Source organism: Oncorhynchus gorbuscha, unplaced genomic scaffold (genome assembly GCF_021184085.1).
Source record: "Oncorhynchus gorbuscha isolate QuinsamMale2020 ecotype Even-year unplaced genomic scaffold, OgorEven_v1.0 Un_scaffold_8:::fragment_6:::debris, whole genome shotgun sequence".
Lineage (NCBI taxonomy): Eukaryota > Metazoa > Chordata > Actinopteri > Salmoniformes > Salmonidae > Oncorhynchus > Oncorhynchus gorbuscha.
In genome coordinates, this window is record NW_025745589.1 from 385973 (window position 1) to 392451 (window position 6479).

The following is a 6479-nucleotide window of genomic DNA, read 5'->3' on the forward strand; positions in this document are numbered from 1 at the left end:
TGTCTGATTTACATGCCAGACCACACCCACGTTAATGTTTATTGGTCAGTTGACATTGAAGATGACATTTTAAAATGGTTACGGTTAGGTAAGGGACTTGGTTATGTATAAGGTATGGGTTAGGGTAGTTACATCCGGCTCAGGATGCAAGGACTGGCCATCTATTATATTAAAATGAGTTTTGTTCTGAAGGGGAAGAACAGTTCAACTAAGCTCAACAAGTATTAATAACTTTTTTTTCTTAAATAATCAACGGGTGAAAGGCTACACACCCTTGAACAGTTTTCACATTTGAGACCCTCCTTTACTGTCCAGCCACACCAGTTTAGGCTCAGGGTGCCAGCCTTCAGATTTACATTTTGAGTATTTGGTGGAAGGTGGAGACAGTCCATAAGAGAGGCTGAGGGTGGAGAGACAAAAAAATAAGACATGTCTTGCAGAGCACATCACTTGACATGGGGTTCAAGTGAGGAATGGGTTCAGCTGGAAACAAACACTGATCATTCAACCTATAGAATGTTGTTTTACATTATACTACAGATATTTAACATTATACATTTTATTTTATAGATTTGCTTTTCAATTAAAGTAGTCTATACATCCTTGAAGTTTTCACATTTGAGACCGACTCTGTCTCAAATGGAGTACGCCCAAACCCACCGCGTTGACTCTCTAGCCTGCCTCAGTGGCCAGATTAACTCCCTCTGAATTCGGTGTTTTTAAAATGGATTATTCCATTCTCTGATTTGATTTAGGCTGCTACCCTGCCACAGCAGCCATGTTGTTATGGTTACTACCAGTAAACAAGTTGGAACTAGCTAGTAAGCTAACTGGCAAATTTCAATTCAGCTATTTTTATACGGCTAGAATTTACAACTTTTATACAGTCATAAGAAGGTTCAGGTCCATTCTAGTATTCTAATTCCCTGTTTATACAACAGTAGGCCTAATCCTAGATACCTACGTTCCAGCGTTGTGTATTTCACTATTTTTTTTTAATAGTACACTACTATTGACCAGAGTCTTTCGACCAGACCAGAGTGATATATGGAAAAGTAGTGCACTAAATAGGGAATAGGGTGCCATTTGGAACACCACCACTGAGATCCCCATGTTCTGTAGCTATTTGACTCCATTTGCCATACAGCCTAAACTGTATGGGTCATCAACAGTTCAGGAGTGCAGATGCTTGAAGCCATAAAGCAGGGTGATGAGAGACTTAATCCATATCTGTGTTTGTCTCTATGTATTTCTCTCGCAGATGGAATGCATGGTGGCAGCAGAGAGCATGCAGAGATACAGGAGGCTGCAGTTTGAGTGAGGTGAGTGGACAGGCAACATCCTAGATTTCTTCCTAGGTTCCTGCCTTTCTAGGGAATTTTTCCTAGCCACCATGCTTCTACATCTGCATTGTTTGCTCTTTGGGGTTTTAGGATGGCTTTCTATATAAACACTTTGTGACATCTGCTGATGTAAAAAGTGCTTTCTAAATAAATTTGATTGACACGCTGTGGGAGTGGTGAGATAGATGAGAGGAGTCACTGGTTATTCATCAATGTGACTACCTCCTTCCTTCACTGTAGACCTATCTTAACCTCTGAAACATTATAGAAGTCACTGAGAGTGGACACTGGACAGGTCACAGCTGTGATTGCTGACCCAGTGACCATTGAACCTTAACCTTTACCATACAAAGGCTGTAGAAGTAGAGAATGGAGACACTTGACTGTTTATTCAGCTTTCTCCTTCCACTTTTTAGGCCTGCCTTAACCTCTCTTAAAAGGTATAAGGCTCTCAGAGAGAAGAAGAGACAGTGATAGGCTGGCAGCGTTTTCTCTCCATCTTAACTAATCAAATTCAGTTTGACCGGGTTTGTGTTGGATTTAATTGGCAACATCCTCAGAAAGACAATCCCAAGACATCTGGCTCATGAATAATGGTGGATGAGCACTTTCTAATTTCAGTGGAGCCACACACACACCCACAGCAATTGTTATGTATCCTGTATTGGATGAGTGAGGCTTTTATTTTGACTCCTGTCCCCAGAAGAGTTCCAAGAAATTAGCATAATCGTGATAAAAGAGATCAAACCAGGACAAAGAATCATACTGTCTCTCAGAATAGCATTTATTAAGATGCCAAAGATTGTGAATTTAAAAAGTATTTAAAAGCTGTGCCAGTAGTCTTGTTCTACTTCTATTGGGTGTTCCGTTCCCATGTTCCCCCATTGAGGTTTGAGGTCCCAGCCATAGATATAGAATAACTAGTATGTTCTGTGATGAGTGGACCGGCGGCCATATTGAGTGTACCAGTAATTCTATTTCTATGATGCCAGGCAGCTCTGTCCCTGTGTGATGGGAGAACAAGTAAGGAAAATGGACTGAAGGTAGAGGGATTACCTGAATTTATCCAATAAGAAATCCTCATTTAAGTTTTCCATTGCAAAACATTTTGCTACGTAATGAATACAGTCCGGTCCCCGTGTGTGTTCCACAGAGGTGCTGTTGGACCCATGCCGGACCTGGTGCCCGTCCTCGTCGTGCCAGGCAATGGGCCAGCTGAAGGAGGTGGAGATGGAGCTGCCACAGCTGGTCCAGTGCTCTGTGTGCAGGCTGGAGTTCTGCTCGGCCTGCCGGAACAGCTGGCATAAAGAACATGCCTGCCAGGACAACACCTTCCGACCCGGGGAGACCAGGTAGGATATTACTGCAACACACCTGTACACTATACATACCTATACACTAACACTGTACACTATCACACCAATGCCAGGGGTTGGAACCGGTCAGGGAACAGAACAGAAAACCGAAAATGATCTGTTCTGGAATATAATTTTTTTTTTTTTCAAATCTTGAGAACTGGTTAATAATATTATTTTTCATTACAAAAATATTCCTAATGTCTAGTATATAATTATGTTATTCTGTGAAGTATATAGCTTAGTAATAACCTAAGTGCATTCCAATGCATGTCATGATGTTGAGCTCTTTAAACCAAGCCCCCTCTATGTCCACCCCTCTCTTGCTCCCTCCAAACCTGAGAAATTTCGGTCGCTTCTGCGCGAATTGGTGAAGTAAATTTAATGAGCTAAATGTAAAAACATTGTTGATTTCACAGGTAACATTTTTTATGAAAAGGAACGTGTATCTTTTTTGGGGGGGGGGGTTGGTTGAACCGTTTCAGAACTTTACTTTCTGGTTGGAACACCAGAACAGAACAAACGAAATAGGGGTTCTGCTTGGAACGGAACAATTTTGGTTCCAACCCCTGACCAATATACACTGTTACACCTTCCTACCTGGGGGGACCAGGTAGGCTTTTACAGGTAGGCTACAACACAACACTGGATAACACAACACTCCTACCTACTGTAGACTACTGATACAACAACACTCAGGAGGACTACACAGGGTAGGTTCAGTATGAAGAAAACATTTTGAAACGTAGTGAAGTGGGAAGGCTCTATCTGAATGTGCTCAATAACACAGCCCATCAAAGACTGAATGACGCGGTGATTGTTAGCTGTTCTTATTGCTCTTGTTATTCATGACAGTGCAGTATGTACTGGTCTATATACGTCCCACCTTGATGTTTATTGTCTCTTGTCTTTCAGTTCCTTCTACAAGAGCAATGGCGACACGCCCATCATGTAAGGTGTACATCGCGAGAGGGACAAGGGTTGTGCTCAGATGATGTGCAAAGAGCTGTAAGCGTACCTTCTGTTGGTACTGCCCAGGGTCTCTTGAAGTGAGTTAACCAACCAACACTGAACAGACACACAAACCCTTCTGCTGGTACTTCCTGAGCCTGCAATAGAAACCCCTAATACTGACACTCTAGTGATCTATTGAATTGTTTGGAACCTGCACAAATTGACCAAGCAACAGTTTATAAAGCACATGCCATGATGCAATGTTTTTTTGTTTTTTTTAGGAATCTGATTTTATATAAACTTACTTACATACAGTACATGTATATATCTTGGCCAATGTCAATTTTTCCAGTGGATCTGCCCACACATTTAACCATGACATAACACATCATTTAATCCAGGATATAACCATGATAGTGATTTCTTCTCTCTCTCTCCAGGATGACCTCCTCCTGAACCACTATGACAAAGGGCCGTGCAGAAACAAACTGGGCCTCTCCAGAGCTTCAGTTATCTGGCACCGGACACAGGTACTGTATTGTAAAAATGACACATTAGTTGACTTTAGCTCAGCGGGTTAACAGAGGCTTTTGGTATGCTGGAGTCCCAGGTTAGAACCCAGTCAGTCACACGGGCTAGCTGTGGCAGCAGTATCTACTATATGTCCTATAGTACAGCTACAGATACTTTGAAAATGAGGACCTGTATGTCATTGAAAAGAAAAAGGAAAAATTATTACCACAAATGGGTACTTAAGTGACATTTAAAAAATCCAGCCACTCATGTAAATTTAAAGTTATGTCTGTCACGGAAGGAGGTCGAGGAGAACGTCTCAGACAAAATATGGATGAACTTTAAAAAAAATAGTATTGATAAGTGTGTGAATATATCTGTCCCCACTTGTGTCTCTGTAGGTCTTACATAGGTTTAACGCCACTACAGGGATGCCCTAACTGCTTCATCAATATTTTAAAGGGGTTGTTAAAAGCTCTGCTCCCATTAGACTCAACACACTGATGTTGCCTAATGGCTGTTTATTGTCATGGACACTAAGTGATGTATGTATATATCTTTGACACCAAAGAGGAAAAAGCAAAAAGATGATTCGGTGTCATAAACACTGTGGAAATCAGCCCTGTCTCACTGTACATTTTATGTTTTATGTTTGGGGAACTACCTCCCCCTTGTGGATAGTCAGGCAAATGAGAGAGTGAACAAATGAGAGAGTGTACTGTACTGTACATCACTTCTCTCGGATATCTCTGTGATGTTTGGGTTAAAACAAGCACGTTATGAATCCCATCTTACAACTAGTGATCTAAAAAGGTCTTCGATAAATGTACTTGCTCATTGGGGTTGAAGAGGGTATATTGGGGTTGAAGAGGGTATATTAGGGTATATAGGGGTTGAAGAGGGTATATAGGGGTTGAAGAGGGTATATAGGGGTTGAAGAGGGTATATAGGGGTTGAAGAGGGTATATTGGGGTTGAAGAGGGTATATTGGGGTTGAAGAGGGTATATAGGGGTTGAAGAGGGTATATAGGGGTTGAAGAGGGTATATTGGGGTTGAAGAGGGTATATTGGGGTTGAAGAGGGTATATAGTAAAAGCACACTTCCACATCTCTCGCCAGGTGGTGGGGATATTCGCTGACTTCGTGCTGCTCTTGCTGTTGGCGTCTCTCTTCCTCCTTCTAGCCTCATCCTTCATTCTGTGCCGCAAGTGTAAATGCAGTAAAGGGGATGACGACCCTCTGTCAACCTAACCAACCCCACTCTGGGCACAGTCATGCCAGCTTACCTGACAGACAGGGGCACCAGGCCTGTTGGTGAACTTGGTGGTTGGTTAGTCATCCACGCCGTATGGGGTTTTTATCCCTCCCACCTGCCCAGAGGAATCTTAGGGATCGGTGGATTGGTCGCTGGGGCAGAGCAGTGCAGGTGGATGAGGAATACAGCCAGCATGTTTGGTTGAGAGGGCACTCACTCTGTGGTTCTGTTGTGATGTTCCATGTGTTACGAAGGGCTGGGCCTGCAGAGGAGAGAACCGAACATAGCACCAGTCAATGTTGGTTGTTACTTCAGAGGGCTTGGAAGATATTCTCAATATGGGATCATGTATGTGTGTCGGGTTCAAGGTTACGTTTTTTTTTTTTTTGTCTTGTCTTGGCTCTTGTTTTGGGGGCCTGCAAATAGAAGTTTGGTATATTTGGAGGGAACAGCCTTGGCTATCAGTCACAGTATGTGGAAATGTCTCCTCCAGATTCATAAGGATGTGTTTGGGGGTTATTCATTTACCAACCCCTTCTGCCTTCCCTCACTCTTCAGTTTTCTATACAGACCTGGTTTTCATATACTTGAAAAATCGATACAAAAATACTTTGAGCATTTGCGTGAGTCTGCCTGGTTTTCAGTTTTGGGAATTTTCTATTGATTTATTAAGCCAGGTAAGCTCAAACAGGCACAGATAAAGTATTTTCAATAGATTTGAAGTACTTCTATAAGAACATGAACAATGATTGTAGATGTTCAGTTTGAATAATTTCAGCTTAACCTCTGAGGAATCACATCATCCATAGACTATATTATGAGCGTGTTGTTTTGTATTATAGACTCGCTGGGAAGTAATTGTGCGCCCGATGTCACAAGAAGACCAAAACAATCATCAAGTACATTACCCACCTGAGCCACTGCCCGCTATCATCCAGAAGGCAAGGTCAAAGCTGGAACCGTGTGACTGAAAAACAGCTTCTATCTCAAGGCCATCAGTGTTAAACAGCCATCACTAGCACATTAGAGGCTGCTGTCTATAGGCACAGCCTAGAAATC

The 6479-nt window shown here is 42.2% G+C and overlaps 1 pseudogene; it reads left to right on the forward strand.

Annotated features, from left to right (window-relative positions):
- The first annotated feature begins 843 nt into the window (after window positions 1–843).
- LOC124019345 lies at window positions 844–5424 on the forward strand (annotated as a pseudogene).
- Window positions 5425–6479: the final 1055 nt, after the last annotated feature.